This window comes from Peromyscus maniculatus, chromosome 10, assembly GCF_049852395.1.
Source record: "Peromyscus maniculatus bairdii isolate BWxNUB_F1_BW_parent chromosome 10, HU_Pman_BW_mat_3.1, whole genome shotgun sequence".
NCBI classification, from domain to species: Eukaryota; Metazoa; Chordata; class Mammalia; order Rodentia; family Cricetidae; genus Peromyscus; species Peromyscus maniculatus.
The window spans coordinates 84,517,513-84,527,053 of record NC_134861.1 but is presented as its reverse complement, the minus strand read 5'-3'; the positions used below and the strand labels follow the sequence as shown (position 1 = coordinate 84,527,053).

At 41.1% G+C, this 9,541-nt stretch overlaps 1 long non-coding RNA gene across 1 annotated transcript; it reads right to left on the bottom strand.

The window, feature by feature from the left end:
* Nucleotides 1-2,995: 2,995 nt before the first annotated feature.
* Nucleotides 2,996-8,375, bottom strand: LOC121832617 (uncharacterized). The gene is made up of 2 exons (XR_006076237.2): nt 7,969-8,375; nt 2,996-3,504 (listed from the first exon to the last, which is right to left on the bottom strand). It is a non-coding gene; the product is annotated as an uncharacterized LOC121832617 (long non-coding RNA).
* Nucleotides 8,376-9,541: the final 1,166 nt, after the last annotated feature.

Here is a 9,541-nt window from a genome sequence, read left to right as displayed (position 1 = left end):
ACACACACACACACACACACACACACGACCTGCTGAGTCCATCGTTGCTCGTGGATATAGTTTCAGGGCTGTCTACTGTGCATTGGACAGCCAATGAGGGGGCTCATTCTTGGAAGAGGCTAATTTTCCTTCTCCCACCAATCATTAGTTGCCTTTAATTCTTTATCTAGGGTGAGACCCCTCAAAATTTTCACCTTCCACATTAAAATATCTATTGACATGGCCACTGTCCTGGTCTTGTTTATGCAGCCATGTCCAGGCTGTTTTATAACAGGCCTCCTGGTAGTCTGGCCCTCATAACCTCTCTGCTCTCCTCTTCCTCCTTGTTCACTGAGTAATATATGTAGGAGTTGTGAGATACATAAATGTGTAGGGGCTGGGATCCCCATAGTCCATTGATGTCTGCATGCTGTCCGGTTGTGTTTTTCTGTGATGGTCTCTATTTGCCGTAAAAAGAGGCTTCTTTGATGAGGGCTGATACTTACACTTATCTGTGGGTACGCGGATCAGATTTAGGATGTAAGGAAGTATGCTGGTCTAGCAAAGTGGTGGTAGTAGATTCTTTTCTAAAGCCCATAACCTCACTAGCCTTGGGAAGCTGGCTACGTTTCTGGTACCAGGCATGATTTTTCTCCTGTTGGGTGAGTCTTAAGTCCACTTAGACAGATGTTGGTGGCCACTGACACGTGAGTGCCACTGATTGCACCTGGATAAATGTCTTGTCATGCTGGTACTTATTGTGGTTCATAGTTGTCCCAGAGGGGTAGGACAGTTTAGCCACTTCCCTCCCTTGGCAGCTTGCATAGAATGTTCTGGAACCATGAAAGCTAAACTGCAGAAAAGTGACTTTGTGGTCAGATTCAGCTTGAGCCATCTGAGTCCTGTGCTCTAAGTGTGTGTTATCCTCAGCAGTAAGAGCCCACTCTCCACCAACCCCTGAAAAGCAACTCAGGGCACATCTATAATCTATACTATTTTTGCAATCACTTGGACTATCCTAACCAAGGTTTCTTATGCCTTGTATGGGGACAGGGACACACACACACACACACACACACACACACACACACACACACTCAAGTACCTTAAAGAAAATTAAGCTACGTTGGCAGACAATGCTCCCCACAAGAATTATAAATTTTTATTACCACAGTTCTTCCTGATGTTGTTCCTGAAACTGATTGCAGATATCAAAATTACATTGACACATTTTATAGAGGAACCAGTTCTTCAGTGTCTGCCATTTGAAATATCAGTACTAGTTCATCACATACTGACATTTTTGCAGTCTATTTTCTTTTCTTTCTTAATTCTGGGCTTGACATTTACATCGGGAATCTCAAAGAGGCTGCATGATGCATCCAGCTGTGGCAAAATACCTGCATGGTCAGTATGTTCAGAAGATGCCCTTGAGAGTATGTGAAGAGAGAGCCTGCATTTTGAGGAGACATCGTTAAACTTTGCCAACTGCTCTGACTCCAGGGTGCCTTGCCTCAGAGGAGGTGCCACACAATATTATCTACTAGAAGTGTAGATAAAATATCTTTGGACTTTGTGTTCATACCCCTCCAGATTAGATACTGTTGCCAAGGGGTTAATTGACTCAAAGATCCCTCCCATGAGGTGTTAGAGTCTGCGATATAAATCCCATCTGTTTCTGGAAGCAGTTTATGGCTTTGGCAGTATGATGTGTTGGCTTGACAATTGCTGAAAAATCCTTTTTAGCATGATACAGGTATAATTTTTAATAGTATCCAGATTTCTTTTCCTCACCATCTAATTTTAAATTAGAAACCACTTCAGCCCTATGTCTCAGATACAAAATTTGTTCTGAAAGTAAGTACTGACCAAAATGATGTGCCTTGCATTCTCTAGTGGAGAAACAGAATGTTACGAGAATTGGAATATTATACTGAAAATGGTCCTGAATATTTCTCTTTTTAATTATTATTTTATTTATATGGGTGCTTTTTTTCTGCATGTATGTCTATGTACCACATGTGTACAATGTCTATGGAGGCCAGCACAGGGTATTAGATCCTTTGAAACTGGAGTTACAGATGGTTATGAGCCACCACTTGGGTTCTGGGAGTCACACTTGGGTCCTCTGCAAGGGCAACAAGTACTCTTAACCACTGAATCATCTCTCTAGCATCTATAATACTTCTTGATTATAATTCCTCAGCTTCAAGAGATTATCTAAAGAATGCCTTCAGTGGATTCTAGGATATGATGCAATCATTAGACTTGTGTGAATAGCATGTACATGTGTGAGTTTTTATGTCACTGACAAAATACCTAAGACAAATTACTTAAGTGAGGAAGGATTTCTTTTAGCCTATGAAGGTTTCAGTCTCTGGTTGTCTGGCTCCATTGCTTTATCATGTCAGAGAGCAGGCTGATGAGCGTAGCAGCTTACCTCAAGGCAACCAAGCACAAGAGGAAGGATGTAGGAAAAAGAAAGACCCTTCATAGACAAGTCTGCAGTGATTTACTTCCTCCAGGTATGTCCCGCCTCCTAATGTTTCCATCATTTCCCCAAACAGCATCGCCAGATGGGTCAAAGTATTCAACCCATGGGCATGTGGGGACATTTTATATTCAAATTGTATCCATAGTCATCTCCCACAATTAACTTTTCTTCAGGTAAATAGAGGTTTTAGAAGCAAAAGAAGCAAAGGCAAGTCTTACTGGTGAAAACCAGGATGTCAGCCTGAGGGAGGCAGGAAGTTAGAAAAAGAAATATCTCCATCTCTTGACATTATGGAGGGCAAGGGACTGCTGGCCTTCCCCTCTGGCTCTACTTCTTGTGTAGGCATTTCCTTTGGGTCTGTCTACACAAGATAAGATTTTAGATCATAACCCTTATTTATGACTTGACTTCCTTAAGATATGTGTTTAATCTAATTTCCTTTAGCTTCATATACCCTACTGCTCCCAATGGGTTCTGTTCTTTTGATCTATACCAACTACCCAAGAACTCTGCTGCTTAGACTCGAGTTGATCCATAGTTTTATTTGCATGAGAAGAAAGATAGAACAACAATATTATGTGTCAGTTTTCATCTTATTCTGAAGTAAACCAACAGCACTGTTGTGCTGGAGATCAAGGGCTGTGATCAAGGGCTGTTCTGTGAAGGTAGCACTAATGTCTGCACTGTTCCATCAACCATCAGGAAGTGAGATGTCTTAGGCCGCCCTCTACATTTCCAGAGGTGGTGTCATGTTTCATGGTTTAGGACTCAAGGCAGTATGGATTCTGTCTCCAGAAAAGGATGATGATCTCATGAGCTTTAGGTATACCTGTAGGCCAGGTGAGCAAACCTGTAGTGTCTACCTCCTGGAAGAGTATTGACTCTTACTTCTTCTTCCTGTGGAAAAGTCCCATTGAACTGTGGTCCTCTTGTGCTCATCATCCTTCCTTCTGAGCATTTTTAACTTCTTCCTTTCTGTTAGGTAGTGATTTGATCATTTAAATTCCAGAATTCTATATTGCTATGCTTATCTGAAAGAGAAGAGGAAATCGGTCTTCTTAACTCTGTTAAGACTACTGGAACCGTGGCAGAGTCAAAAACATCTCACATAGTACCTGCTTTTGTGTTTGCATGATATGTTGGGGTAATGTCTATTCCATTAACTGTCCTCTGAATATGCCCAGATTGCTGAGAGCCAGATAAAAAGCTCCATGTCCACCTGGGTTTTCATTTAGACAACTTTCCACTGGCTCTGTTCCCCATTAACTCCTCCAAATCTCTCATTAACCATCTCTAGTCTTTATGTTCTTTAAATTTCACCTTTATTCCCTACTTTCTAGCTCTTCTTCAAAATGGCAGCTTGATTTCAGACTGCATTTCTTTGAAGTGGCATTTGGGCAAATGCTCTCACCCTAAAGCCTCAGAGTCACGATAGTATGACTGTGGCTTTGGCTTAGCTTGCATCTGTAGACACGGTGTTCTTTTGCTAGCTAACTAACAAGTACAGTGTTGACAGTCCGGTGGCAGCTTCCTACCTCCAGGTCACAGTAACAATCTATGCCCAGGCACTGATTTTACGTCATCAGTTGCATCTGGTTCAAATATTAAACTTGTGGGTGGTAGGGGTTGCTACATGTCTATGTCCCTGTAAACTGGCAGACATACACAGTATCAATTGAACAGTTTTTGAATGAATAAACACACCCCAAGAACACTTCTTGTGCACATATGGAACCTTGAATCTTTGTTCTATTTAAAGTCCCATTATTCATGCAGAAAGGCTGGTAAAATTGAAATTTCAACTGATCTACACTGAGTACCAAAATGCCTATGAGCGGATCTCCACAGGGGGCATCACAATTGTGTAAAAATTATACCTGGGCATTAATTAATACAGTTGAAACCAATTGATGATATAGGGGCTAGTGCCATTGCCAGAGATTTTATTACTCCCATAAATCCCAGAGATTTATTTGTTCATTTCCTGAAGGAAGAGGACCTGCCATCCCATAGAGGGCCACATGCCAAGAGGAACATCATTTTATTCACGAGGCAGAAGCAGGTATGAGAGGGAAGGCCTAGGCATGACACTTTTTGTTTTTTTAGAAAAGGTTAAGGAAGGGCAGAAAGCTTAAGCTCATGAGCAATCCTAATAAGTCAGTAGTCCACACAGAGGTTGTCCTGGGTTGTCTTTCCCCTAGCTCTGGGGGACTCAGAGAAGGGCAAATACTTGGTGTATGGAAGTTTGCTAAGGAGATAGGTGGGGTGTCAGCCGTGGATTAGTGAGTTTGCCTTGAATGTGGAAGATGTACTGCCAAATAAGCCATTTGCTGTCTTGACAACAAGCTAGCCTTCCCCTTCAGTCAACAACAGCCCCCAAGATATTTAAACATCACAAGAGACAGATATGTTTTTTTTAATCAGTGCATTAACACAACATTACAAACAGTTGCTGACTTTTCCATGGTCTTCCATGATCCCTCTGCCAAACCAGAGATTGGAAAAAGAGAGCATATGGGTTTAGAAAGGAACTGGACCTGCCTCGACTGAATCTACCAGGTTGAACCGAATCCCCAGGGGAGTCCCTGCCCTGGAGGAGATGGGAATGAGGGGTGGGTTGAGGGGAGGGCGGGGTGGGGGGTAGGGGTGGGGGGAGGGAGGACAGGGGAATCCATGGCTGATATGTAAAATTAAATTATAAAGTAAAAAAAGAAAAGAAAATCACTTATACTACAGTACCAAGAATTAAAAAAAAAAAAAGAAAGGAAATGTATCACAGAATGAGAACTCCCTCACACATGTTCACAGGTACAAGAGGAGGTGAAAGGGCTACTTCTTAAACCCTTGAGGACAGTTAATAGAGACTACAGATTTTCTACAACAACGTTTTCTTCATATCAAGCTGGTGCCCAAATCATATCTGAGAAAAATGAGCCATCAAGAAAGACCATGGAGCCGGGTGGTGGTGCACACTTTTAATCCCAGCACTTGGGAGGCAGAGGCAAGCAGATCTGTGGGAGTTCAAGGCCAGCCTGGTCTACAGAGAGAGTCAAAGTTACACAGAGAAACCCTGTCTCAAAAAACCAAAAAAAAAAAAAAAAGGACTGTGAGTGACAGAAATCCAAAGCTTCCCTCAGCCAAAAAAAGCCAAAACAATGACAAAAGAAAACCAAAACCCCAAACAACCAAACAGCTGGAAAACATTGAGTAGAGGAGCTTCAAACTTCTACCAGGCTCTGAAAGTCGGCACTTATTTAAGAAATTAGTTTGAGGTTACCTGTTGAGATCAGACCTTCCCTGTTCTCCTGAATCTCTGTTACTTACTGCAACTTAAAAATCTCAAAAAAACAGAAACTCCCAAAGGTTAGCAAATGCAGCAGAGTAGAGAATGCGGGAAGAAGCCATTTCTCTCAATTCTACTCAATAAGCTAAATCTCTTTCCTGGTGATGGCAGAGGGTCCAAAGCAGATCCGGGCTTCATACTGTTTCTGTTGTTCCCGTGTTATCTTCTACAAACAAGTTTTCTCTCTAAACCTGGTGTCTAGTTTAGGAGGATCTCAGGATTATTTCTGACTCAAAGTTATATAGGTTACTGACTCAAAGTCATATAGGTTCTGTTAGCAAGAGAAATGTTTGATAGAATCAGGCTGGCTTGAAAAAAAAAGGTCAAAGGATTTAGAAATGGAGGAAATTCTGATTTAAAATGTGTGGGGGGTGGGGAGAATATGGCATTCATAACATGAAAAGCTCAATTTTCTGCATCCATACAGACCAAACAGAAACAGTATAAAAATATCTCAGTGTTATATCATGATTTATACCATTGTAATCTTTTAATCCTATAATTATGTATATGTTTTCTTATTTGGTTCTTGTGAAGGCCTTTGGAATTTGGAAAAGCTGGTATTACTCTGTGCTTTATTACTGAGTTACAGATAAAAATAACAAGGGAAAAGTACTGGGTCTGTAGCTCAGTGGTAGAGCACCTGCCTGGCATGTGCAAGGCCCTGGGTTTGATTCCCAGCATTGGTAGAAAATAAACAAAAATAACAAGGGAAAAGAAATGTAAAAGCATTCTTTCCTAAGAAAATAGTAGGACAAAAAGTTGAATGGGCAAGAGTAATTTGATGGAAGACCTGAAAAAGCATAGAAAACAAGTTAAACTTAGCATTGAAAATGATAGTGCTTTACTGTCATAGGCCAGCTAAATGATGGACAGGAAGGAAAGTGGTACAGGATAGAGATATTTCATACTTGCGATTGAGATCATGTGGTAGTTTGAATGTAATTGGCTCCTATAAGGTCATGGGAGTGGCACTATTAGCAGGTGTGGCTTTGTTGGAGAAGGTATGGCCTTGTTAGAGGAAGTGTGTCACTGTGGGGGTGAGTGTTGAGGTTTCATGTATGCTCAAGCCACACCCAATGCCTCAGACCACTTCCTCTTGCCTGCAGAATCAAAATGTAACCCCTCCTTCACTCTTAGCTCCTTCTCCAACACCATGTCTGCCTGCACTCCATCATGTCCCACAATGATGATATTGGACTAAACCTCTGAAATTGTAAGTCACCCAATAAATATTTTCCTTTATAAAAGTTGATATGGTCATGGTGTCCCTTCACAGCAATATAAATCCTAACTAAGACAGATCAGAACTGGGGTATTATAGATAGTGGTAAAAGACAATCCTCAAGCTACATTTTAGAAACTGGCCTCTAATTATTTCTCATGTTTAGAAAGTCTGATTAAAACAAGTGAGCTATTAAAAGAAGTTGATATGGAAATGTTCCAAACTTTAAAGGCTTATGACATGGGAAACGGGTCACTTATACTTGAATGCTCCTGTCTTTACCATCATATAGATAAAACTCTTCCCTAAGCAGCCATAAAGAGATTTCTCAGATACTTTAAGCAAGCTTTTTGTTAGAAAGATGGATCAGAATGGTTGGGGTCATCTTGTTCCTCTTGTGTATCAGCCAAGTAGGACTTGACAATGCAGCTCCAGCATGGCTGATATGTGTCAGAGAATTATCACCCCAAGAGAGTCCTGGGGGACACTCCAAACCAGGGAAGGCTGGACCTTGTCTCTATTTCCTGGAGGCACACCTGTGGTGATATTTTGTTTGTGCTCTCACAAATAAAGCTTGCCTGGAGATCAGAGTGCAAAGCCCAGAATTTGGGAGGAGGAAACAGGAAGTGATATGGCTGGGTGAAGAGAGGAAGTGATAAGGTGGGGTGAAGACAGGAGGATTTGGTAGAGGTAAGAAGTTTCTCTAGTGGCTGACTCCTTTATTTCTCTGGTCTCTTAGCATTTACACTGATATCTGACTCAGTTTTTATTATTAAGATCAGTTAGAATTCATGCTACACACACCCTACCTTCTTGTGTGTTAGTAAAAGCAGCCTGGAGTATCTGAAGCCCAGTTTTCCAATCATGGGATCATCTACCCTCTAGGAAGATATTTTAGACAACTGAGGCAAATGTGCAGTTGCTTACCTCCACAATGATCAGAGAATGCCCAGCTGGTGTAAACATATTATTTACTTATACATATACACAGTTGTCAAATTATTGATAGATATCATATAAGTTTTGAGGTGACTTTTTAAAAATTTTCTTTTTTTTTTTTTTGTGGTGATTTGAATGAGAATGTCCCTCATAGGTGCTGATGCTTGACCACTTGCTGTCCAGTAGGTGGTGCTGTTTGGGAGGAGTTAGGAGGTGCAGCCTTGTTGGAGGCTATACATCACTGGAGAAGGGTTTTAAGAGTTATAAGATTCATGACCCATCCAGTCCCCTGGATGTTGTTTAAGATGTGAGTTCTCAGCTTCCTGTTCCTGCCATCTTGCTCACTGCTTGCTACAGTGCTGTCCCAGCCATTTTGAACTCTAACACTCTGGAACTGTAAGCCCAAATACATTCTTTCCTCTCTAGGTTGCCTTGGTAGTGGTGTTTTATGATGTCAACAGAAAAGTAACCAATACGACTTTGTTATACATGAAAGGTGGGCACACTCATATTTACCAGCGATATCTTATTATTGCTAACTAGTCATTTGCTCAGGAGCCCATGCAATCACTTCCTTTTGTGGGGGAGTATTAGTTTGGGAGCTGAATAGGGTGACATTGAGGTGGGTTATGCCACCAAAGAATTCCTGGTCTAACTGTGTAGAAATTCCATCATTTCATTTTTTTCTAACCAGTAAACTCTTCAAGCAAGTGATGTGCCAACCAGGTCCCTCCGGACTGCTCCTATCGCTCCACAATCTCTAAGAATTTCTTTCTCATCACTGAGGCTTTTCTCCTCATTTGTTGGCTCCTGATTAAAGGACCCCTGTTCTTAGCAGATGATTTGTTCCAGTTTTTTGCTCAACACCAAAGTTAAAACAATGACCTTCTTTGACATTTGGCGTTAGGTTGTCTTGCTATCGTGTTCCTCTGGATTAATGACCTGGTGGGTTCTTTTGATGTTTCTGAATGAATTACAAGGTGCTTCAGGTTTCCTGAAGAGAGCCATATCACTGAATCCTGATTATAATTTAAAGATTGAGAATCTCCTTATGCAGTCTGAAATTGCATGGGAGTTTACACATCAACCCCTCATTATGAAATATCAGCACTATGAAAAGCTATCGGACAGGAAGTTGGTGATTTCAAATGATCAAATGCTTTATCATTTAAGAGGCAGCAGACAGACGTAAGTGTGGATTTTTTTGCTTATTGGTCATTTATTTATTTGTTTTTCGGTAATTTTAACAGGGTTGGAAACAACAGAACACATGCAATCATATTTAGAATGCTTAACTGTTTGGAGACAGTTTTCTTGATTCCTATGATTGTCCCGCCCCAACCCCATACTTTCTATTTTTACCAAACACATATCTGCTCCAAATTAAAATTGCTAACTAATTAAGATAATAAGAGTTTAAGGTTTTACTTTGTGGTAGTTTGAGTGTAACTGGCCTCCATAAGATTATAGGGAGTGGCACTATTAGGAGGTGTGGCCTTGCTGAAGGAAGTATGTTATGGTGGGGGTTGGCTTTGAGGTCTCTTGTACTCCAGCTCTGCTC